At 45.6% G+C, this 26935-nt stretch overlaps 1 long non-coding RNA gene across 1 annotated transcript in view; it reads right to left on the reverse strand.

Moving 5' to 3' along the window:
- LOC138453595 (uncharacterized) overlaps positions 1-26935 on the reverse strand; it is a 767559-nt gene that overhangs the window by 101026 nt on the left and 639598 nt on the right. The window lies entirely within an intron of this gene.

A 26935-nucleotide genomic window follows, 5' to 3' on the forward strand; every position in this document is an offset into this window, starting at 1 on the left:
CCAAACGACGAGCTACAGGACACCCCTACCAGCACACCTGCAAAGAGGGCCAAGACCAACGGCCAGAGACCCTCCACCTCAGCTGCACGCATCAAGACACGGCAGCAGCACAAATCAGGTGGCAGCACAGAGGAGGGAACATCAACAGGCACCCCAGCAGCCAGCATGCCCACAACACCACCACCACAGGTCCCCCCAATGGATGCCACAGAAGGCACTGCCTCTGGTGGCAGCAGCACCATAGGTGACACCCCATTGATGGCAGCATGCTCGGACACAGAAAACGGGGATGTCGAAGTCAGATCCATCCATGACCTGTCCCAATCCCCCTGTCTGTCCCATCCCGTACAACATGAGGATACCACGCAGGGGCACCCACAAGACAACGACTGGCCATCCCCCCCAAGCCCTGTGGCAAGGCAACATGAGGACAACAGCCCCTCTGTGACACCCCCGCAAATGGGCATGGCCCAGCAGAGGCAACAGTCCCTCGACCAGTTAATCGTGCAACAGCAGCAAATGGCCACGCTCCTCAAGGACCATGCCGATGAATGTGGGGGCACTAAGGCAGACATAGAAACATCAACTGAGACACTTAGGGCAGAAATGGAGAGAGGCACAGAGACGCTGAGGGCACAAATGGAGAGTAGCACCGAGAGCCTGAGAGTCCAAATGGAGAGAAGCACCGAGAGCCTGAGGGGGGAACTGCATGCGACGTCCAAAGACGTATGTGCCGAACTTGCCGCAGTGCGCCGTGTGCTCACTGAGCTCTCGCAAACCCTTAGGGACATGCATGGACGTGAGCAGGCAGACACATCATCCGTTGCAAGTTCCGTCCAGGGCAGCCCCCAACGTAGATCTGGAAGGAACCTGCGCTCCACAGGCAGGGGTGCCCCTGATACCCGCAGAGGGGGCTTGCAATAGCGACAGCACACTGACAATGAGCATCTTTGGACACTGGGGTTCGTGGGGGAGGTAGGAGGGTGGAGGGGGTGTGTTGGGCTCACTTGGGTGGCGGGTCGATAGGGTGTTCAACATGACATCACATATGCCATAAAAAGTGCACGATCAACCAATGAGATGTGTGGACATTGATTTCTGTGTACTAGGCCATCATAGGCGTACAGTCCATGTTGTGCATGTCCAAGACACGCACAGTGCCACGAGTCCCGTGTCCATGTATCAGCCACCAGGCGTGAGTGCTAGAAGCATGCATCAATGAGATGCTGACGAATGTCACGGGCCTCCGGTGCCTCGCAGACTCCATGAGGTGCTGCCACATCCCCACCCTCATCATGACCATCATCAGGTGCTTGCAGTTCTGCGTCAGGGGGCATGGGCACATTTCTACGTACGCACATGTTGTGGAGCATGACACATGCCATCACCATCTTTGCAACCTTCTCATGGCGGTACAGGAGTGCCCCGCCAGACCTGCTGAGGCAGCGGAAACGAGTCTTCAGTAGGCCGAATGCCTGTTCAATGACTACACGGGTACGTGAGTGGGCATGGTTGTAGTCCTCCTCATGCTGGTCCCGTGGTTTCCGGACTGGTGTGAGGAGCCATCTCTTCAGTGGATATCCAGCATCACCTGTATGTGGACGAGAAACGTATGATGTGGAATGCCATTGCTACGTACGCACACCCCCCCCCCTTCCTGCCAGGTCATTGCAAAATCACATTCCCCACATAATCATGCATGTAATGAGACTCACCGAGTAGCCAGGATCTGTTCCCTGCGTGTCGCTCCATGTAGCGTGGTATTGTAGAGTTCCTCAAGACCATAGAATCATGGGTTGATCCAGGGAATCGGGCACAACAATGTGTAATGATCCTGTTGGAGTCACACACCATTTGTACATTCAGGGAATGAAATTGTTTTCGGTTGCGGTACTGGGCCTCCATGGCATGTGGGACGACCAATTCCACATGGGTGCAGTCGATGGCACCAATGCAACCCGGTATGCCGGCAAGTGCATGGAATCCCACTTTTGTGTTGGTAATTTCCTGCTCCGAGCGTGGTAGAGAGATGTAGTCGTCTGCGTGCTGCAGGAGGGCATCGAGCACTTGCAATAGTGTCCGTGAGAACAGTGGCTGAGAAATGCCATGTAACTGTCCGACTGTGTGCTGGTAGGTGCCTGTGGCCAGGAAGTGGAGTACAGACACCACCTTCAGTAGGGGTGGGATGGCGGTAGGGCTATTTATCATGCTGACAAGGTCAGCCTGTGTCATGTCCACAATGGCGGCTATGGTGTCCCGGTCCAGACGGTAGAGGGTGTGGATCTGCTCATCAGTGAGGTTGAACGGATGTGCTCGGAGGCGTGGGATTGCGGGCTGCCTGCGTGGTGGTAGTGGCTGTGCTGGCGGCCCTTGCTGGCCCTGCCTTGGCCTCCTCCTCCTCCTGCGTCTCCTTCGTGCGGCCGGTAGCAGTTGGTGTTCGTCTTCTTCTTGGAGTTGGAGTAGTTGCAGTGCTATCAGGTCACCCAGGGCCAACATCGCGAGTCCTGCCGGTAGCATTTCGGTGTGGTTGTGGGAGGAGACTGGCTGTGCAATTTATGTGTTTTCAGGCTGTATGGCCTCCACCTGTGGTGATTAATTCCACCTGTGCAAGCTGCTCTCCCCTTTGGCCGAGCACGTCCCGCGCACAACGCTGCAAATCTGGGAATGGCATCTTGCTATTGCAATCATGTATTTTTACCCGATGGCCGTGTAACATTGGTTGACATGTTCATTCTGCTGTGGTCCCATTGTTGCACATACTATCTGTGCAGTCGCGAACAGACTTGTGAAGGGTCAGTGGAACGTAGTACTCGAGTAACGGTGGGCCCTCATGCATCACTTTACCGAGTTGCAATGACGGGCGGGGCGTCCCATTTGTGGGTGAAGGCAGTTGACATTTTCACACACAGCCGCACTCGATGGAATAATTAGTGATTTCGAACGGCCACAGATGCCTTTTCGGCGTGATGTTGCAAATGTGGAATTCCAAGGGCGGCGCTTTCGGTTTCCAGCTAGCGGCGAGGAGATGCCCACAGGTCTGACTGCAAATATAACGTTCTGTTGTTCAATGTCCTTGAGACAGGGCCCATGGCGAGGAAGCAATGATTGATATGAATAGTTTGGGATGCGCAATTGCTACGTGGGCGATGAGGCCGGCCGTTCCCACATACATGTTACTTCACAACACTGGAATTACGGGCTGGGGCACTGTGGATTTTGCAGGCTGCATAACGCACAGACTCAATGGATGTTTCTAATGTTATGTGAGTAATTATTCAGGCGTTTTGATTCCGGGGTGAGGGAATGATGAATGGATGCATGGGCAGGGGATTTGATACAGAGTTTGCCATGTACAGGGCTTCTTGGGATCTATCCGCCTCCCCTACGCTATGTGATGCAGGGCTGCCATGGTGGGACCATCGTCTATCTGGCCTTGTTGAGCCCTCCCTGTCTCGACACGCCCTCAGACACTTGTGTCCATGCACATTAACATTCCCATCTGATGGATTCTGTTTTGACAGACGCATGCACAGGTACACTCGTTTGTGATGGTGTTTGCACCTCGATATCGATGGTTAGGAGTCGCAAGTGGTTTTGGGGTGGTGATGATCCTTTGGAGTGGGCTAGCATGCATATGGCTGTGGATTTAGTGTGATCATTGAAGTGAGTTGTTGGAATGTAGTTCTGATGGCCATTCTGTTCTTTTTCTTTTCTTTTGGTTGACAGGTATCTCCTCCCCTTTTGCCACTGCCATCTGTATGCCACTCCTGCAGATGGGTTTTACTCCCGACACCTGCTGCTTCGTGTTAATCAGTGGAGCAGCATTACGATCTTATGGGACGATCGCCAATGGCCCACATGCCCTTACGCAGTACTGGTGGCTCGGAGCAACCTTTCGGCCTTTCAGCTGGACTAGTGCCTCCCCATTGGGACGGCCCTGCGGTTCTGTGCGCTTCCATGTTGCCTTTTCGTACGTGAATGTGGCTCTGTGTACCATGAGGGAACAGGACGACACACAAGTAGTGGCTGGTCATTTCTTGCGGATGCAGCCCACAATGGTGATTGGTGTTTAGGAGTTCATGGCCTGATGGCTGTATGGGCTTGGTGACTTTGATGTGCATTAAATTTCTATTCTGATTTGGCCCGTGTAGCGTTATTCTTTGCAAGTGATGTGGCATATGCCTATTTGGGGGGCGATGTATTGTGAGGAGATCTGCATTGGGTTCCAGCTTCGGAGTTTAGTTGCGTGGTACTGTACTGTGCGCGTTTGCCTACTAAGCCCGTGAGGTCAGGGATGGGGGCTGCCAATATGACAGTTTGAATGTTGTCATGCTCAGGGGCGGGGGATTGGGTTTTGTGTAACAGATGCCGGTCAGCCAGGTGGACTGGTGGAATGATGTGATTCTCGGAATATGGCTGGTCACAGGTGCCTGTGTTTGCGTGCGTTTCTTGGTGGGGGACTGTGGTCATGTCCATTGGGATGGCTTCTGTATTCGTGCCATCTGTGCCCTGCAGCTCCCATTGGCCCCTCTTGTGTTTCTTTTGTTCGTTGCCATGCATGGGTGACTTGTACATTTCAATGGTTGCATTGTGGCTTCATTGCGCCTACGGGGAGTTGTACTTTGTGGGCAGGGAGCGGTGTACAGGCACTCAGTGGGGCCGTTTACGGTTGATTCGCGATGCCGTACTTCTCACCATGGCGGAATGGTACATTACGCCATGCCTGATGGCGTTAGGTACATGTCCGCTAGGGTCGGAATTGGCGTACCGTTGCGCCATGGTGGTGTTTGCGGTTTCGCATGGCGCGCGCGCGCGTGCTTGGTGCAGTTAGCGTTGGCTTTCACTACGGTGTCGCTAATGGCTTCGTACTTTGCGGTGACGGGTCATAGTCGCACCGAGCGCTATTCGATGGCGGTATTGCATTTCCGCCATCGTTTTCCGATTTCCGCAAGGGTCGTAATGAGGGCCACTGTGTTTTATATGTAAACCTTTTTGATAAATTCTTGTTTTAAATTGAAAAAAGTTGATTAAATTCAACTAAATTCATTAAATAAAAAAATAAAAAAAGATAAGGAAAATTACACACGCAGGTACTAGCAACAATGATGTTTTGAAGTGATAAATTAGAATTCTGTTAAAATTGCAATGAATGAATTGGAATATTTGTTTCAGCTTACTTGACTATTTAGTTATTTTCATCCATCGATTTTTCTGTAACAGTCACTGAAGAAGGTCAATTTAATGACCGAAATGAATTGGACACGAAGTAATTACTGCAACAGGCCTATCTCAAAATAATTTCTATTAATAAAGAAAAGTACGATTGAATGAACATCAAGTCTGAACGTATTTTCTTACAACAAGATTACTCACTTTATACCAAGAAAAAAGGAATAAATAACAGTCTAATACCACGTGGGTCCAGCCGACTGGGCCAACTAACCTGGTCATATACTTGTCATTATTTCATACTACCCCACCATGCAAGCGGGGAGGTTTCTGGTGACAGGACCAAACAACACAATGAAATTCTGTATTAACTAATCAAAAAGAAAAGAAACCAAGCGGTGCCCCCTCACCCCCACTCTGGACATAGGCCAAATGACCAAACAACCCCAACAAACTGTGTGTTCCTCCTCATATGCCATTTCTCCCTATCTGTATTCTAATGCAATAGTTTTGGCTTAGAGGTGGCGCAAGCACCGCCTAAAAGACCAAACTAAACAGTCACACTTAGACAAACTGCGAAACACAGACGCAACGCAATTTTGAAAGGCTGAATGAGACTACACACACTTAAAGTGTAAAATGCAAAGTTACCTATTTCAGGCTAATATTATTTTCACTGTGCACTGGATCACCTTTTGACATCTAGGTGTGAGAGCAGTAGTCCAGGGATCGCAGAAGCAGTACCTGGGCGGTATAGAGGGGGGTGCGGGGACAAGGATATTGCATGAGGCAGCAGCTGGCTCCAGTGGTTTCTACTACTTTACATCCATGGCTGTGTCCCGCAGAGGTCCAGGACATGAGTGCACAGTGAATCTCTGGCAATGCTACAGTAGACGTATGTATGAGATGCATGTGGGAAACCCTGCATCCTGCACACACAATCGTCATCTGTGAATATTATGTGCCTGTACAAATAAATAATGCATGTTCTGGGCCTGCTCTTGAATACAATAACAATGCTAAAGGCTTAATTGTTTAATGACACGTCAGAGGCCGCAATTAGGAGAAATGACGGGATGTTCTAATGTGTGCCCTGTGCTGTCCCTGTGCTGATGCATGGCTGACAGGTCACACTCAGCTCAATCATGCCTCCGTCGGTTAGACCTGACCTCGAGCACCTTTCTCACTGTTGGAGCAGATTCAAGTTCTCATTTTTAGCCTTGCCTTTATAATTGTATTAAAGCTCACACTAGTAAGTGGAAATGAATCTCCCATGCCTACTGTGTCAGGCAAAACAAGAGGAACGTTTCTTTCTGATGGCTTTATTATAAAGTGAGTCATCTCTCGAGGGAGAGCTCGACTGCACCGAGCAATGCCCTTTCCTTCCCAGATGCCAGAAACATGATCACTCCAGAATGAATGCCGGAACTGCCAGGCTCTTCTTCAAGTGCCACGCTGTTATTGGTTCATGCAAATAGTGTTTTCCTTCACAAACGTGAACATTGCTCTGCGCCACGATCATCCTTGCAGCTTGCAGCACTGGGGGCAGCAGTCGTTGAGGGTGTGTGTGCGTGTGTGTGTGGAGCGGGAGAGGAAGTGGGATTGTCCTACAGCAGTGTGTGGCATTTGGTTTCACTGTGGCGCTTGTCATCTGCAGTGGCAACCTGGAGAAGGTAGCTGATTTTTCAGGTGTGTTTCTTGTTTTCAATATGTCTGCCGTGTCCCATTTCATATTTTATGTGCTGTGGTTATCATGGATGTCACTGCCTCAGGGGCGGTGTGCAAGCAGTGTTAGGTGGGTTATCGGGGGTGGGTGTTGGCTGCCTAGTAGTGCCCCTCCTGGCCACTCATGGGTCAGCACGGTGTGATGCTGGGGTCACTGGTATCTGGGGTGCGCAACAGTGACTGGGATCTAGGTCCTGACATTATAGGTGGGCCCACCATTTTGACTTGCCTTCTGCTTTATGCTGTGCCCTTGGTTGTCGTTAGATGGCTGGGAGCCTTCCCAAGCCAGTATGGCGTTCATCTCCTTCCTTCCTGTCATTTGGTTCCCAGGCTGGCTTTAAAGGAAGCTGGATAGTCTGCTGGTTCCGTCTTGGGAACATGGATCAAAGTACTTCATATAACTGGAGGCTTCTTATGCCTGGTGCATTTTCCTCCAGGTGTGGCTCTTGCCACTGGGATCACTTGCACATTGGGCTGCCAACTTTTGATATCCTTTTGCGGGACACTTGCCCACAAGGCAGTGATGACGTCACAGCGTCATTCACGTTTGGCCCACCCCATTTGTAATTCAAATTTGTTAATGGCTCTTAACACCTGGCTTAATTGCAATGCAAATGGTTTGTCCTTGGGAGGTGATGGTCACGTTTTTTAACTGCAAACATGACCATCAGGACCCCAGGAACAAAGCATTAGCATTTGAATTAAGCCAGTTGTCAGAGCATTAGCAGCTCGACCTGCAGGCTCAAAAGAAGCGGGGCCGCTGGGCTGGGGAGCGGCCCAGAGAAAGAAAGCAGCAATTTGCAGCACAGTGGTGTGTAGACGGCCACTTCAGTTTGCAGAGTGGCTGTGCTGGACGCAGGTTGTCCCGACTTGCTGTCTCCCGAGAGTCACACTCCAGAGAACAAAGCACCACACTGCAAACTGTGGAACAGAGTCCCCAATTACGGACAATCCTGCAAAATATGGGACAGTTGGCCACCCTACTTGCACACATTTGTGGTTTTTCCAAAAACGTCATAAAGGCATTGGGGAAGGATCAACCTTTCCTACGCACCAAAAGGGATCAGAGAGTAGAAGGGTTCCCCCATCACGACACCCTCATGGGCCAGCAAGTGCGTGTCTACTGTAAGATTCGAGCGCTACCATATAAAAACAATCCCAGCAGGAACAAAGTCATGTCACAACGCTTCTTTTACTTCGCCTAGTGGTCTCAGTATTGTTGGTCTTTGCATAGTTTCTACTACAAGGGTCCTTGATGTTGGATCAGACGTACAACTCTGATCTGGAGTTTTTTTTATACTTGTAGCTTTTTCCTCCTTCAGGAGTCTCATCCCTGTGCCACTCAACATACAGCCGAGTAGAGCCCAGAAGTGGCATTGTGGCAGCAAGAGAGGCTTCTCATTTTATCAATAAAAAATAGGATTGAGGAGCAGGTGAGTCCATTGATCCTTGAGAACAATCTGCCCTGATATTAGGACTCCTGGAATTGTTTATCATCCTTTATGAAGTATATAATGGCCAGAGGATGTACTCTCAAATTCATGAGCCGCAGACTGGAAGATCTTCAGCCATCAAAGAGAGTATCAGGGCGGTCCGACAGATTCATGTATTTAAGTATTTGGTTTCACATTAAATCAATATGCTAAAAGCTATTCAGACACATTTCGATAATTAATTTCGACCTAATTTAGACTGTTACCCACTTCCAGTGCAACTCATGCCAGTTCTATTTGATGAAACCCTCATTGGACATGAATGGCACTTCCATGGTGAGGCAATGATGTGATGGAAGGGTTTGAGGCTCACCCATAGTTTTTATACAGGGAAGAAAGTAATTTTAGGAGGGTTTGGTTGCATCTTTTATTACATTTAGAAGGAATGGCACATTACACAGAATCAATACCAGGGTGGCAATGTGAGTTCCCGCCAATGGCCATACACAGGATGTGATAGAAACGGTATCGCCAGAAAATGACAAAAAATAAATGCTGAATGCGCATTCACTGCACATTCAGCAGTTACACAAATCCCATAATCCGAGCAGGGGTTAAGAGGTGTCAGTGGTTGTGCCCCACCCTCGCTTCCATTACACAAAGTATGGCGGAGAATAAAGTTTTACAGAAAAAGTAAAAGAGAACCGCAGCAAAAGTTCTCACCCACAGTAGGGAATGTAAACTTGCAGCGCGTGAAGATGGGTGAGGCGAGCCCCCGGAAGGAAGGTAAGTGAACCCACAAGAAGTACATTTGGGTAGACAGGTTGGGGGTAAGTAGAACGCAGAAAAGTGGGATCTATTTGATCACAGCGCGCCTCCATTTTCGGATTCGCCATTTTGGTCGCCGAAGTTACGGGAGGCGCAGTGATCCCATAGATCTGTGGAAACCCCAGTAGGCCAAGCAGCATTAGACTGCCTTGAGTGTCCTGCTTTGCGATCTTGGGGGGCAGATCTATCTTAAAGTTACCCCCAGCAGGGAGATAAAGTACTAAACATACAAAAAGATACAAAAACGGATCCATAGCAACTGTCAAGATAGGAAACTGTGTTTGTAATGTAACTGGAAGATGCCGCAAGGAAGGAGATCCACTTGACTGGTGGACACCGGTTAATAAAGCCCCTGAACTGGCCCTTATTATGAAGGTAACTTTAAATAGTTTCAACAAAGTTTTAGTCTACTGATTAGCAGCAAAAACCCATGAATGGCAGCTAGAAGCAGGACCAGTTGAGCCCCCTGCACTTTACCCCTTCCCTCCCCTCTGCACCTGCGCGTTCTCAATGTCACGGGGCCTAGTAAGATCGTTGTTTTTGTTCTCCTTTGTTCCCCTCCCTTTGCCTCGTCGCGCTCTGAAACACTTGTGTATGAGCGCAATACAAATAAAATATCAATATCAATATCCAATTGTCTTTCATGTGCATACAAGGTTCAAGGGGCATTCCATTGGCTTTCTTACTTCCACCTCCCTGATATTTGCATTCACTTGTATTACTGTCTTAGCTAATCACCGACACGGAGAGATAGCATGTAGGATCAGAAACACTGTCAGGCGGGACCTAGCATTGGATATTTGGTGGGCAGGGTTGGTCTCGTCAGCGAAGCACTGCTGGTGTTGCTAGTATGTTATCTCTGCCAAGTAACATGTGACCAGGCCCACACAGCGTTGGTCCTTTCAAAATGCAGAGGTACAGATTCGAAGGAAGGAGGCACGCCAGCAGTGGCGTATTTAGGCTTTCTGCTGCCATAGGCCCAAATAAGTGCATGCGCCACCCCAACTTTACTCCACCTCTGCCAGACTCTGCACCTTCACCAGATTCCGCCCCTTTAAAAAACTCTGTCCGCGTTGGCCAAACTACGCCCTTTCATGCCCATTTTGTCCCCATAACATTATATGAAAACTTCTAAGGTTGCTGGGATAAGAAAGTTATTGCGTCCTCTCTATTAATTCAAGCCTGCCATCTAATATGTTATATTAGTTGAAAGACTGTTTTCAGATCTCTGCTGCCCAGGATTTGGAGAATGCAGTGTGTTCTATAGTTGAGTGCACAAGAGGTAATTGTTACAGCTAATTGTCTACCTTCGGTTAACTCTGAAAACAATCTTTTAGAGGAAGAGATAAGAACATAAGCTGTCTGCCAACTGGACACAAGTGAGAGAAGGTTGGAATGAGGAATGTTGGTTTGAATGTGAATACCTGGTTTCTCTTACAAATGCGATCACTCTACGAGAAGCCCCTCGACTGGTCTGTAATATTAATGCACCATAACTACATTTTTATATCGGGTCTTGTCAAATGGTAAAGTTTACATATGAAATATAAGCAAGTGTTACAGTCATATCTTATGAAAATGTTGAATAAAAAGAACTCCACCCGCTTCTCATGGTTACAGCTCTAATGTTAGCAGGGGGTGGGGGGCGGATAGAAATAAGGCAAGTTACCTGCTGCAGCCAAATGGCATTTGGCAAAATCACAAGTGAAATTTGCAAACTCTGCCTGGGCTTAAGCACCTCAGTAGAGTAAAGACAGTTGAAGTTTCTTGGAATCTTTGGCTCTGCATTCTCACGGTGGAGTAATGGATAAGGGTGACCCTGAACATTCATGTGCAGGGAAGCAACAGCATTCCACGTAGCTGCACAATGCAGGTGCCTATTATAACAAATGAAGTGGTACATATGGTTTACATCATTGCTGTTTGTACAAATGTTCAAAATACCGAATACGCCAAGAGTAAAATTGAGCAACGGATCGAGCGTTCCAGTACATTACCTTTGTGGGTATGGTTTAGGCTATGGTTTATGGGTTTTGCCAGCTTGCTTTTAAGGTAATTTAACTCCGTAGAGTTTTTTGGCCTGTTCAACACATAGGAACATTTTGAGATGTGCCGATATAGATATAGATGTTCTGCCGTCGTTTCAAGTACTGTTTCACAGTAAAAGTCCTACCTTGTATTTAAAATATAATTAATGTAAGGATTACTTATAAGCATCACAAATATGCATTGTGTGACATCCTTTGCAGTTGGTCTCCTGGTAGTACTGAGCGTGCAGCAGAATGTCATGAAAGACGCATGATAATCCCAGCAGGGATGCCATTTGCCTGCTTAGCCCTGGGCAGCTTCTGTAAAGATGGTTGAGTCGATATCTTTACGGGACATCTTCATAGCTGTGAAACAGAGTGTACCTTTGGCAGTGTGTACATTTTTGATCTCACCCTTCTATGGATATGGGGCCGGTGCGGGAAATTAGTGATTGCTTCTGAACATCATTTTAGTGCCACCTGTGGGAACTCTATGCTTGACCTAATCATAGGCATTCGTTTAATATTGTAAAATGATGCATCATTTTTAACCTTTACTTTTCTGAAGGAAAAACCCTCATTTGTGATTACTTAACACAGTGTATGTGTGTATTGATTAGAAAGAACCCCAATGATAACGTGAAGTGGCACCAATAAAACCAATGAGGTTTTGGCTGTTTTGCATATTAAAGAGCATTTTGAGAAGATAATAATGGCCAAAGAGTTTATATCTGTCGTATAGGTCTGTGAGAGTTTTATAACTGAATAACTAAATACCTAGAGCTAAAGCACGCAGGGTTTGGTACACGATTCGATTTAAAAAAATGTTTTTTAAATAAACAAGTCACTCTAAAAATAAAGCTTTTGCAAATATCAAGCATGTATTCAGGTTTGGCCATCAAAGGTTTTAGCTGGCAGAGTGGAATGACTGCGAACAGCTCAAAATTACTTGCAGTCTAATGGATCAGCCACACTCAGAGAAAAAAAAAACTGGTTTCATATTTAGAAAAGGACAACCAGTACATTCAAAATATAATCCTGCCCCTTGTTGTAAATACCTCTATGCATGTCAGACCAAATACTCTGACTAGTGTATGGTGATTGAGGAGACACGTTTTTGTGGATGGAGATGCCAACTGTCAGTGCCATTATTGAGATCAGCTGATCCAAAGAGAGAGGAACAAGCACTGCAAGGTTCATGCAGGCATCCTTAAGCGACAACACGGTGCCGGCAGCGGGTATACTCCGGGTATACTCAGAGCTGAAGCCTACACATTGCTGAGACATGCAGTGAGGTGAAAAGTTGTTCCAACGACCATGGACAAAAGTTGCCAAGCCAACACTAACACGCACAGTGTACCAGAAGGCTAAAGACGAGGCAGCGCAAGGCACCAAAATCCCAGTCCAGGAGAAATCTCTTGCATGTAACAAAGAGCATTTGGATACGCTTGAGCAATGGGGAGGAGAGAGGAAGGAAGTTAGCTGGTTGAGAGATTATCCCATTTGATGTGGAGAAGAGTTGCACATGAGGAAACTCTTAAGAGTAGAGCACATTTCTGAAGCAACACAGGATGTGAGTGCAGCAAGCCTTGCAAATGAGTGAGCCTGATGCATGATTCAAATAAAGACTAGGAACACCAAAGGTTTGGGCACTGAATTCTGATCAAGCCAGAAATTGTGAGAATTAGAATAATTGATACATTTTGGATCAGACTGGCCTTGAGAAGGAAAGCACAGTGTGATGATAAAAAGTAAATGCCATTGTGGAGTGAACATTTGTATGAGTCTTGCATTTATGAAAGCATCCAAATTAAAGTACACGCTGAGACGAACACGTGTTTAAGTCTCAGAGTTATTGAAACTCTCCAAAACAAGGATGAAGATAGATTTAAACTTTTCCAAAGATATGAGCCATTTAAAGGCAATAATATAAACTTGATGTGAAGCCATATTATGTTCTTAAATCACCAATGTATTACAAAATAAAGCCTGGTAAAAACCTAGTCCGAGGTACATACAAGGAAGTGACGACAACTAAAGTGTAACCCGTGGAGAGACGGATTTAGAATTAAGATTGTCAGTGGTCATCCACAACCAAATAAAAGGATGCCAGGATACTATTGTATTGTAATTGACATTTGTAAGCGCCTTTTACCATTGGTATGGTCCCAAAGCGCTGTTGGTTGAATGCACTCGGGTGACCGAAGTCCAGGTATGGCACATTCGTCAGAGGAGTTTAGAATAAGTGTGTGATTTTAGTCAGTATGAAAGTAGGTAGGGGTGGACATGTCCTAGCTAGCTACCCATGTTGAGTTGGCATGTGGATGGGTGCTGAGAGGTAGCCAAGAGAGTATGCAAAAGCGGGAAACTCATTATGTGTACATATAGACCAGATGTTGTGTCCTGGGTACTAGCTGCATTATAATGGCTCGGGTGTTGAATGATGCGTGTTGAGTAGTGTAGGATAGCAGATGTGTGTGTCTAGGTGGCTGTGCCTTTGGCTAGCTTCCATAAGCCTGGAGTGTGATACGTACCCATATGTCCTGGCTGGTTTCTTGGTTTCGTAGGTGCAGCTGGAGTTAGCCTCACATTGCCTACAGTCTGATAACCATCTAAGACTACACAGTGGCTGCATTTTAACATTGCCTAAAATTCAGTACATTGGCTAAACACCGATACCCACCTAGATTCAATACATTGGCAATACGCTAGTATTCACCTATATCTACTACATTGGCTACACTCTAAATGCACTTAAGATTAATACAGTTGGCTACACTCCGATATTCATCTAACTTCAATTCATTGGCTACGCTCTGATATTCACCTAGATTCAATACATTGGCTGCGAACTAATGTTCGCCTAGATTGGATACATTGGCTACTCTCTAGATGCACTTAAGTTTAATATTTTGGCTGCACTCTGAATTCCTAGATTCAATACATTGGCTACACACTAATGTTCACCTAGATTCGGTACAGGGCTACACTCTAAATGCACCTAATGTATACATTGACTACACTCTGATAATCACCTAAATTCAAAACATTGGTTACACTCTGATATTCACCTAGATTCAGTATCGTGGCTACATGCTAATATTCGCCTGGATTCAAAACACTGGATTTGCACTAAACTTCACCTAGATTCAATGTATTGGCTACACTTTAGAAGCACTACATTTTAATACATTGGAACTAAAAGACTATCAGAGAACACCCTTCCCTGAAAACTAAACAAAAGCAGACAAAAGAAAAAGGTGGGGGTGGAGGTAATTTTTGTATTGTGAGTCCGAGGGGGGCCAGCAGGCCTCATGTATTCTATGAGAAGAGACGCTAGAGTTAGGAGATACCTCAACCCACCGTGTGCTTCATTAAAACATCTTACATTTTACCTTTGCGTTCAGCTCCTCATCTGTCTCATTAAAGAACATCCTTCCAGCTGTAAGTAAAGATTTCAAAAACTTCTTCACCAAAACTACTAACTTCACCAAAAGAAAGGAATGGATCCCACAGAAACAAGGGCATGATAAAGGCAACCGGAACTAAGCAACAAGCCTTTGAACAAGTCCCAGAATTCGAAGAAAAAAATCAGGACTGTACCAACATCGCCAGAATGGATGGGGCATGTTATCACATATGGGAGTAGCCTGCTTAGACAGACCTATGCACATAGCATTGCTATGATCTCCTTAGTGACAGACCTATGCACATAGCATTGCTATGATCTCCTTAGTGACAGACCTATGCACATAGCATTGCTATAGTGACAGACCTATGCACATAGCATTGCCATGATCTCCTTAGTGACAGACCTATGCACATAGCATTGCCATGATCTCCTTGGTGACAGACCTATGCACATAGCATTGCCATGACCTCCTTAGTGACAGACCTATGCACATAGCATTGCCATGATCTCCTTAGTGACAGACCTATGCACATAGCATTGCCATGATCTCCTTAGTGACAGACCTATTCACATAGCATTGCTATGATCTCCTTAGTGACAGACCTATTCACATAGCATTGCCATGATCTCCTTAGTGACAGACCTATGCACATAGCATTGCTATAGTGACAGACCTATGCAAATAGCATTGCCATGATCTCCTTAGTGACAGACCTATGCACATAGCATTGCCATGATCTCCTTAGTGACAGACCTATTCACATAGCATTGCTATGATCTCCTTAGTGACAGACCTATTCACATAGCATTGCCATGATCTCCTTAGTGACAGACCTATGCACATAGCATTGCTATAGTGACAGACCTATGCACATAGCATTGCCATGATCTCCTTGGTGACAGACCTATGCACATAGCAGTGCCATGATCTCCTTAGTGACAGACCTATGCACATAGCATTGCCATGATCTCCTTAGTGACAGACCTATGCACATAGCATTGCCATGATCTCCTTAGTGACAGACCTATTCACATAGCATTGCTATGATCTCCTTAGTGACAGACCTATTCACATAGCATTGCCATGATCTCCTTAGTGACAGACCTATGCACATAGCATTGCTATAGTGACAGACCTATGCACATAGCATTGCCATGATCTCCTTGGTGACAGACCTATGCACATAGCATTGCCATGATCTCCTTAGTGACAGACCTATGCACATAGCATTGCCATGATCTCCTTAGTGACAGACCTATTCACATAGCATTGCTATGATCTCCTTAGTGACAGACCTATGCACATAGCATTGCTATGATCTCCTTAGTGACAGACCTATGCACATAGCATTGCCATGATCTCCTTAGTGACAGACCTATGCACATAGCATTGCTATAGTGACAGACCTATGCACATAGCATAGCCACGACCTCCTTAGGAGCTCACTGGGCCTAAACCCCATGCTTTCTTTTTTTCTTTTTGAATATGAAGTCTTTATTTATACCATCCATTTCATGTGCAATTTCACGTGGGGTAGATATCTCTGGTTATCAGCAATGGAGCTCAGCAAAATCCGAGTCAAGCCAAGGACAATGAATGCACCTATAAATCGGCTTCATGTGCACACAAATGTATATGATACTGCTATGAATCTTTGATAGGTATATGAGGCTTGCGTGGCCCAGTAGTGCCGCAGAACTCTTGAGGCGAACCATATTATATTTGAACCAAAGAAAAAAGGGGGCAATGTTCATGCTTCATCACTATTCCGGTCGACATTCAGTGGTTCAGAGTCATGATTATTTACCTTAATTACGCATAAACCAAACGAATTCCTGTTCTGCTTCTTTTGTCTTGACATCCTGTGCAAATATCGTTGTATTGCTAAGGAAATATGTGCCGGAGTGTTGTGGACAAAACATGCAAATATAATGCAAAGTAAGGACCAGTATAAAGGCAAGAGTTGAAAGGTAGGGCACTTTCTCTAACGCAGCTGTCGAATGATTGACAAACGAGTTAGGTTGCTGCGCATGTAAGGAAGAAAATGTGAAACAAACTTCAGGTACTAGAAGAGCATCATTCTTGCCGCTTGTGGTGTGACCTCGTGGACAGTTCTTGAAAATCGGTTGGTGTGCATGATAGACTTTTCTGATTAACTACGGTACACATGATCTATACACCCACCCCATATATGTAGGAACATATATCCTGCACCATGTGGGTGGTAAATAATGCATGCCTAGGCAGATATGCTGGGAATTTTTAGCAGCCAGCCATGAAGTGCTGCGATATACTGCAACCTCCACGGTCTGAGGGTGCAAAGGTTAGCCACAATGAGCGCTGTGACTCTCTGTGTAGGCCAGGAGTCTGCAACTTCTGCCTCTCCAGATGTTCTGGACTACAACTCCCATCAGCTCTAACCAGCATAGTCAATGGTGAGCTATTATGCGAGTCGTAGTCCACAACAATTGGTGAGACACAGTTTGCAGACCCCTGGTGTAGACCAATGTATGTTGAATCTTCAAGCTCTGATGTAATCAGGCAACATGATTACACGTGCACTCTTTGGGAACGTGTGCCCTAGTACTTTGCCTAACAAGGAGCAGATTATATTCCAACTTCATTCTAAGGTCACGCAGGAGCATAGTATTTGTGTGACATCAGCATTGCATGTTCCACATCTGCAGCATTCATTTTGTCCAGTGTCCCCTGCTCTATGTGTTTTACATGAGACCCAGTGACAATGGTGCATCATTCTGTATTGCGTGTGGTTGAGCCAGACTTTCCCGAGATCTTCATTGTGGTTATCAAATCAAGTATGTGCCTCGGGAAATTGGCAATCAAATTTGTGCTCCCCTTTAGTTTGCAGTGTTTTGGAGACAGAATCATGTTATGTGCTTATAATGTCAACCACCAAAAATGGGCTAAGAGGGTGGTTCCTCGAGTGGGTACTAAGTTTGATTGTTTAAGCAGGGCAATATTAGAGGAATGTTGTCATCGTTTTTCCCCAAAGAGTTGATATGTAATGGTATTGTGTTCCTTCATTACCACTGCTCTTCCTGCTGTGCGAATTCAGAAAGTGACATGCAAGTCATGTTTGCTCAAACACGAGATTGCCACCTTCAACTCAGAAAACAAGCACAACTACCTACCAAAAGAAGCACACATTGAACACAGGTTCTGCCAAAAAGTAGCACAATACAACCCTATACACGCATATTAACATTAATTGAATATAAGGTATAAGGTCCTAAATGACTATTAAAAAAACATTCTTAATGCTAAGGGTGTATATTTTCGTCCAGAATTATATAGGGAATCATTGTAAGCCCCACCCAGTCCTGCGCTAAATGAAGGTACACCTTAAGGACTCTTTTTTTTATTTTTTCAAATTCGTCTTTATTAAACGTTTTGGTACAAGTGTCAACACGACTTTATGAAGCATACATTTAGACAGTTTTGACAACATGAAGGAAAGCACCTGTTGTCTGCCTTCTTCTGATAGGATTCAACAAGGAACAACTAACAACCCTCCTCCCTCCACCTCCCTCTGCCCCTACCCCCCAGCCCCCTCTTCTACCATCCACTTCTATAAAAAACACTTATTTAAACCGTTATTCCCCTCTAACTATTTAATGCAATAACCATTGGCGTTTGTTCTCTGCCCTGGCGTCCCTCATTCTCCTGTTTCCTTAGCACTGCCGGCCCAATATAATGTTTATTGGCATGTAGGGTTCTGTGCCCCTCTCGTCTCCCCGCACCCTGCCTCTCATCCGCCCTGAAGTATTTATTGACAAAACCTCCCCATTCCATCTCTAGTGGGCCTGCACGGCCATGGAATCCCGCAGTTATCCGTTGAATCCCGTATAGATTCTTTGCCAAATTTTCCACTCCTTTTTATCCGGTTTGCGGGGGCTTTTCCATTTCGTGGCAAGGCATGCCCTCACTGCTAATAGTAAACCCAAGGCCATCCCTGACAGTCAGTATTCCCCGTCTTGCCCCTCTACACCAAACAAGACTAACAATGGGGATTTGGCCCGGCAGATTCCATCCACCTCCTTAATCCACCCCAAGAATACATCCCAGTAAAACTGCACCCTTAGGCAGCCCCACCACATGTGCTAGTAGTCTGCCCTATTTCCACAATCCCACCAACAAAGTGGGCTGACGTCTTGGTACATTTTCGCCAATCTGACTGGGTTGAGTTGCCACCCATGTAGGAGCTTTTATCCCGTGTTGTTTATATTGACTTGAAATCGAGCTCTGGTAGACACCCTTACAGAGACGTCCCCACATTGTGGGCTCTATTCTCCCATCAAGTTCCTGCTCCCACCTCTCCCTTAGTTTCTCTGTTGACCCCCCTCTGGATTCTACAAGGTTCCCATACATTGCTGAGATTAGTCCCTTCATCTCTGTCCTAGTGTCAGAAGACTTTCAAAGGGGGTCAGGTTCCACTGTATTTGTTCGCTCCAGGTCTGTGAGGCCCCTTAGTTGTAAGTACAGGAAGACAGATCATTTTGCTATGCCCAGAGCCTCCGCCAACTCAAGAATATCTATGAACATGTCCCCTCTCCATAGCTGGCCTGTACTCTCAAGTCGAGCTTCAAACCATGTCTGGAACCTTTCCGAATTTGGAATCGCGTCTCTGACTCCCAGGACCCATATGTGTCCAAGTGGGGAAGGAGATGTTGTGACTCCCCTCATTTCCGCCCCTTTCCTCCAAATGTTCCATATGGTCCCCAGCCTAGGGTGTTCCTGGATTCTATGGGGATTCTATCCCTTGGTACCCATAACCATTCTCTCACCTTAGCTGGTCGCAGGTGACGGTTGTCCAATGCGACCCACTGGAGGTCCCCCTGGGCCCTAAGGTATGGTATCAGCACCCTAGTTTGGGCTGCCTTGTAGTACCGTTCCAGGTCTGGGAGACCCAGCACATCTTTTCCCCTGGCAAGCATGAGTACTTCCCATGTTAACCTGGCCTTTTTCCCCTGACATAAGAATCTTGATAGGGAATCCTTTGTCTATCAGAAGAAGGAATCTGGGATGCAAATAGAGAGCATCTGAAATAGATACAAAAGTCTTGGGAGGACTACCATTTTTATTGCATTAAGTTGCTCCAACCATTATACTGTAGGCTTACTTCACTTCATCAGGTCCAGTTCAATCGTGGCCTTCAGTGGGGTGAAATTTGCCTCAAAGAGTTCCACCAAGTCTATGGTAAGATTAATAACCAGGTATCTTAATGTGCCCCAACTAACCTGCATACCCAGAGTTGCAAATCTTCCTGTGTCATCCTTTCTTTCTCTGTTCAGTGAGAAGAGGATCGATTTGAATTTATTATTCTTCAGTTCGGTGAGTGTGCTGTATGATTCTATCTGCTGGACCGCCACTGGGATGGATGTCAGAGGGTTCACTATGTGCAGCAGGTTTCATCTGCATACAGGGCAAGCATATATTCCTCCCCTCCAACATGGATTCCCTCCACTCTGCTGTCTTCCCTAATCCTCTGGGCAAGGGGTTCCAGAGAGAGTGCATACAACGATGTGGAGCAAGTACAACCCTGCCTAGTCCCCCTCCCCAGGTCAAACCATCAGGAGTATCCCCCATTCACCACTACACTGGCCCTTGGGGAGGTGTACAGTGGTATTATCCCACGGAGGAAGCCGCTCCCTATTCCAAATTTGACAAGCACTTCTTCGAGAAATTCCCATTCCACCCGATCAAAGGCCTTTTCAGCATCGACCGAGAGAAGGGAGGGATTCCCACCCCATCCGCGGGCTTTGTGCATGAGGTGCAAGGTCTTCCTCATAGTGTTCGCCCCAGTCTACCCCTGATGAAGCCCACCTGGTCTGGGTGGATTAAACGCGGCATGTAGCCCTCGAGCCTGGCTACCATCACCACAGTATATATTTTAGCATCTATATTTAGGAGGGAGATTGGGTTATATGCGCCACATTTCTTGGGGTCCCTCCCCTCCTTTGGTATCACAGAGATGAATGCCCTCAAGAAAGACTCTGGGGCTTTACCCGTCTTCGTCACATCGGTAAACAATTCTGTCATAAATGGTAATAAGACATTGAGAAAGGGTTTGTAGAATACCGCAGTGAACCCATCTTCCCCCGGGACCTTCCCCAGCGGCAGTCTCCCCACTGCCTTCCGAATTTCCTCTGCTGTTATGGGGCTTCCAGCACGGCTGTTTCCTCTCCTTTCAATCTGGGCAGGTGAGTATTCACCAAATACTCTGTGATTCCTCTGGCTCCTGGAGTACGGTCTGATATATAGGGTGTCATAGAAGGAGGCAAACACCTCCTGGATCCTCTCTGTGGGTGTCTCATTTAACTCTCCCCATCTATCTCTACCACCCATTTCTTTGCTCTCTGCCCTCTTAATCTGGCTGCAAGGAGCACGTCTGCCTTATCCCCTTTCTCGTAGAATTTCTGTTTAAGGAATTGCAGGATGCATATTATCTTACCTTCCTCAAGGAGCCGCAGTTCCTCCGATTTCCCCCTAGTCTCCTTAATACTCTCCTCCCTCCCCTTTCCTTGCTCCTGCGCTCGTTTATCCAGGCATTTCATCTCCTCCCACAGCCTAATCTCAATCAGACCCCGCTCCCGTTTCTTCTGTGCCCCTCCCCTAATCAAAACCCCCCTCCAGGTGGCATTCTGCACTTCCCACACCGTCCTTATGTCCACCTGTGCTGTGTGGTTAGTAATGAAAAACTCCTTGAATTCCCCAGCCTACTCCTGAGGGAACACAGGGTCCGTCCATAAGGACTAGTTGCATCTCCACTCGGATCCCCCTGGGCCATTGCCTGCCCAACCCAGGTCCACTGTCACCATATCGTACATGATACAGTCGGAAGGAAGGTTTAATTGACTTCCTGGGATATCAATTCATTCTGGTACAACAGTGAGCCTTGCCTTCTGGCGATTTTAAACCTCTCTGTGAACTTCGACACAGTCAACGACAGGGCACTTCTCAATATGATACGATCCAGCATGTGATCTGATTAAGCTATTCTAAAATGGTTCACTTCTGATGTCAAAATTAAAGGTTCAGAGAAAACCCGTTCCTGTCCAAACGCTCACATAACAATGTTCAATGATTCATTCGTATATTTCCTTCTACATGTTTGAATACTCTGTTTTACTTCAATCACATCTCATTAGTCCAATAATTCGACTCAGTAATAGTTTTTTGCATCATTAAAAAAGTGGCAATATGCAGTGCAGAAGCCAATGCATTTCGGAACACTGTCCATCATCAGAGCCAGAACTGCATCTAATGCATATCCACATCAAACTGAGTCTTTCTTGCAACCTGGTAACGGTTAGAGAAATGCCACTGACTGTCTTCTGGCTCATTGTGGCTCATTGTGGCAGGAGCCTAGACACCAAAGGATGAATTAGACGTAGCTTCTTAGATCCCCAACAGACATCAAATTTACGAGATGGGAGCCACCAGATCCGTCTGTCACCAGGAAACTTGCAGAGTTTCTCTGGGATCAATCTTGTCACCAACATCAAATGAAGCACTTGGGGACCGCTGGTCAACCACAGCCTCACAGGACAGTTACACCAATATGCCGGTGATAGTCGTACGATTGGAATGCCTATCATAGCATCAATGGATACGATTGGAACTCTGTCTCTCTCGCATACAGGCCTGGATATCAATTGCCAGTTTAAGCTTAACCCCACCAAGATGGAATTTGTCCTCCTCTGAAATTGCACCGAGTCCAAAATTGGTAAAATGAAATGAAGTTTGCTGGATTCACCACACAGCGCGCTGCCAGTGAGGTATTGTTAGGGCAACCACAGATCCTCGTCAAAATGCAAATTCTCCCACAATAAGGGCTGTGTTTTGAACATTTCCTGGCTAGTTCAAAAACGTAAGTGATTGTAAAAAAAGTCATTTTCAAATAACTTCAATGACTGCAGGGTGACGTGAGATGCCAACACATGTTTGGCACAACTTGTGTTTCTCAAGGCAAATATGTTTACACATTGAAGTGTATAATAAAAAATAATTAGACGAGGAAAACATTTAAATTTGAAGTTAACATTATTAACTTTTAAACCAAAATGTATGTAACTGTTCTAGTCTCCAGACAGTAAAACATTTAGTTATTTCCTTAGAACACAAATAAGTACAACTAAAAGTAAATTGTGAATTATACATTAAAAACACATAACCTTCATGATTGTCTTATTAATAAACTAACATCTATTGTTGCCAAATGAAATTCAAGCATCAAATCAGCCTGTGTTCAATCGTGTTATTGAATGCATAATACTCAGAACAAAGTAGGTCATTAATGTGGCCTTGGTAATAGTTTCACCATTGGGCTGCTTAATGAACGTAGAAGTGGCCCATGTAATTACTGAATTTATGAGTTGAATCTGAACGTCCTATTGAAATGAGACACATTATAGCTGTAGATGTTCTGGGTGCCTGCAAGAAGAATTAGGTGAATCATAGTGTCCAAGTTAAATTTCAAGGCCTAGTCAATGTTTAGTGGTGAAATCACCACCGTCACCTCATAAATTCCTTTATAGAATTTGAAGTGTCCAGATGTGTTGGGTTATTACAACAATGGGCACCATGAGTGTTTGGAAATGGTGGAATTACAAGGATTCTTAAATGGGAGGCCCATGGCCTTAAGAGGTAATGTCATTGTTTTACAAAAGAAGGTTATGTGGTCGCCATCTTGTAGTGGAAACCCATATTTGTGTTGCCATATCTATGAACAGCTTACACTGTGCTTTATCCAGTACGATATTCAGGTATCAGCTGCAATTTAATAAAATAATCAAATTCCTTGCTTGGAAAATATGAAATCCAAATGGGATACGCTATTATGACCATAGGCATGGGGAATGATAGTTGTTCAGGTTCCAAGTATTGAAAATTCAGTTGTATTCTAAGTTGCAATGCGATAAACGTAGGTTAGTGTATTAAGGAACAACATTAACAAAAACCTTAATATTTAATTGTAAAACCCACAGAGGATAATCTTTGTGTGGCCTCATATTTTATATTTTGAAATGGACAACTGGTAGTGCTCCTACCAGTGCCTGCATCCAAGTTGTACTGTTTGATCCTCGGGCGATACGCGCTACAGTTGATGGCAAGTATTTCATTAACAAAGTGTTGAGAATTCTCATATTTGAGAAATAGAAAATGTGTACTGACACCTGGTGTGAGGGTTAAGCCTAAATCCCCAATTGACCACAATATTGAGGTGGAATCATTTCAGCAGCCAATTGTGGGAGGGGCCAGGATCTCAGTATTAAATGGTAAATGAATGGGAACTGATTTATGTGTCCCATCACAGGACTTTTGGAATATTCGGGTGATAGGGGGAGGATCAGGGGGTGGGGGGATAGTTACCACAGTTGTAGAGGTGGGCAAGTCAACTGTTTTACTGCAGTATGATGGTTTTCGGGCTGAGAGAACCACAATCACGATGTAAATTAACGGTCTGCTGTTGTATCTGCTCACTGTCTACTACTGACTGTATTGGTTTGAATTTTTATTAAAAAGATTTAACAAAAAATAAATGTCAGCAGCCTCGTAAAATATTCTTTTCATTGTAGTATTATAACAATCAGTGTCATCTCACAAGCAGTGCCCGTGTGCTAATAGTATATTACTATGATGTACACACAGAATTGTGTGAGACACATTGTCAGCTATTACAGTGCAGGCAGTGAAGTGAGTATAAGCTGCCAGGAACAAATCATCTGTTAGGATTCTGAGATATTGAAAGATTTTACATAATGTAAGTGTAATGTGACAAAAAGAGAAGATGGGGGGATCATGGAACCATGAGATTTTAGCAAAATGGAGGTTACTCAATAATATCAAGGCATTCATACATTTTAAGAAACATATTTGAAATTAATACTAAATAGGTGCAGTTCTCAAATGATTCTGTACAGTTGATTATAAGAAGAGTACACTCATTATAAGAACGTGAAAGGATATTTGTCAGTGTTTTGGCCACAGCTGGTGGCTCACAAGCATTGTATTTAGACGGTCTATTGCTGCCTCAGCCTTCAGTTGCTACTTCTGGGGTGCGGTGTATCACAAAGCCAATCAGGGTCAGCAGTAGGAAGACACAGAGCTGTACCCTTCAAATAGGATTTAATGGGATAGTTCCAGGGTTGGGCAAATAAATGATTAAAAGCAACTTATGAAAATACTTAGCAAGAACAAGATTGTTATTATTATTGGGGTATTTACTGAGCGTGGACCTAGCTTCCGGAAGCAACGGAGTGCTTTAAAATCATAGGGGGAAGAACACATTGAGGGAAGCAGATAAAAAAGTAGCAGGGAGCTAACAGGGGAGGGCGAGGGTAGGTAATATTGGCAGCAAGGGATCTGTTAAGGAGGAGCCATTCCTAGAAGCTGAAGACCGCAAGCTCTTTCCCAAACTGTAGAAGTGATGGGACAAGTCTGGTGTTGAAAGGGAGGAGACTCCAGGGTCTTGGAGCGTAGAGAGAGAGAAGGCTGGTCTTCTCTTTCTTTTCTGTACTGTCATAATTCAAGATTCAGTTCTTAGATCAACAAGTCTCAATCTGAGAGAGGTTAATTAACTCAGAATCATTAACAGTCCTGGGGTTTTAAGTATCCTCAACAGTTCTTTTTTGTCTCCTTGTTCCTCAGGGCCTTGTCATCAGCTTCCCATCCGTAACATTGTGGGAGATCCCCTCCCAGGGTTCTCCAGGGTCACACGCACCTTTACTGTAGGATATCCAGGGACCTGGGTTGTGATCTCAGCAGGCTCAAATGTCCCCATAGTGTGAAGCAGGGACTTGCTATCCTAGTCTCTCCTTGTGTATTTTGTGTGCTACATATATTCAGCAGGGCAGTGGCTCTGCTTCCCAAAATCTGATAATGCTCCACCTCAACAGTTTGCAACAGTCTTTTCCCCCAAGGGAGCCTCTCTAGCCTCTCCTAACTCCTCCTCCCATTTTGCTTCTTTCTCCTTTACTACGTTCACTCGTTTGGCAATCCTCCTGAACCCCTTCTCATATCTCTCTAACTTCACCAACGTGGTTCCCTTCTAACACCTCTGATGTATTCCTTTCCACCTTCCTCCTAATAATCAGCACTACCTCTTCCTTCATTACCTCTCAATCCTCCTCCCAACTCCTTCCAACGACCTCATTTCAGCTTCTGTCAATCCTTTCTCTGATGATCTTTCTAACACCCTCCTTCCAACTTCTTGTGCCTCCTCTTTGGAGTGTGCCTTTTACCAACCTTCTCACAGATCCTTGGCACATTGTTTGGTGATTCTTCTGCCACCCGCTCTTTAGTGTCCTTTCTACTGTCCCTCTCACCAACTTGCAACTTCATCCTTGTTGTTCCCTCCAATGTTTCTTCGGGCATTCTTTCCTCCTTTTCCCTTCCACCATACAACCTTATTCCTCCATTCTCCATCCATTTCCTTCATGGCCTCTTCTACAGCCTCCTAGACACACATGTGTCCCCCACACACATTCTGTCAGCCACTTGCCACATACATGCAGACCCCCCAACACACTCCCTACAAAGACTTCCCCCACATAGACACTGTGCACACAAATTGGCATCACTTTCCTACACACATAAGCCTGCCCTCAACTTGCAATGCCATAAAGATCATCCCACATATACAAATCCATTTCAATCTGAAGCAGATACCCGGCTTCACTTGCAGACTCACACACCTGGGTCTTGATAAGCATTGATGGTTAGATGGTTCAGTTCTGGGTACATGTAACATGGTGCTCTGGCAAGAGGGGCAGCACAAGGTGGTGAGAGGAAAGCTTGGTGACCAGGGGAGGGGATTAGAATAGCACTGTGGACCCAAGGGTATAGCAGAGATGGGATGCCTTCATTAGGGCATGAAATGGAATGAATAAGCCCCAGCAAGGACGGCACTAGCAGCTCTGAATGTCCTGCGCAAGTCACAGCTGCCAAGTCTAGGGGGCATTGTTTCAGTGAAAGTCGCAGTGTTGTTTCTGTGGTACTTGAATAAAGGGAAGCTTAAACGCAACAAATATTACCCAAGTGTAAGGCTGCAAAGGTAGACGTGGGACACAACTGTGGCATTCTTGCTGGCATAAACTTTTATTGAACTTAAAAGTAAGGAAAAATACCCTACCTTTCCCTATAACTAAGATGGGTGTCCCTGCCTCAAACAAAACTAAGCAAGATGTCAGAATTCGGTCAAAATTAAGTAGTCCGCTGTCCTACGTCCCAAACCTATTTCCGTTCCTTAAACTTAAACAGAAAACCTATAACTAAGACTATATCCTGCTTATGGTTCCATGTGTTAATTTCGCCGCGA

This window comes from Ambystoma mexicanum, chromosome 4p, assembly GCF_040938575.1.
Source record: "Ambystoma mexicanum isolate Mex_15411 chromosome 4p, UKY_AmexF1_1, whole genome shotgun sequence".
NCBI classification, from domain to species: Eukaryota; Metazoa; Chordata; class Amphibia; order Caudata; family Ambystomatidae; genus Ambystoma; species Ambystoma mexicanum.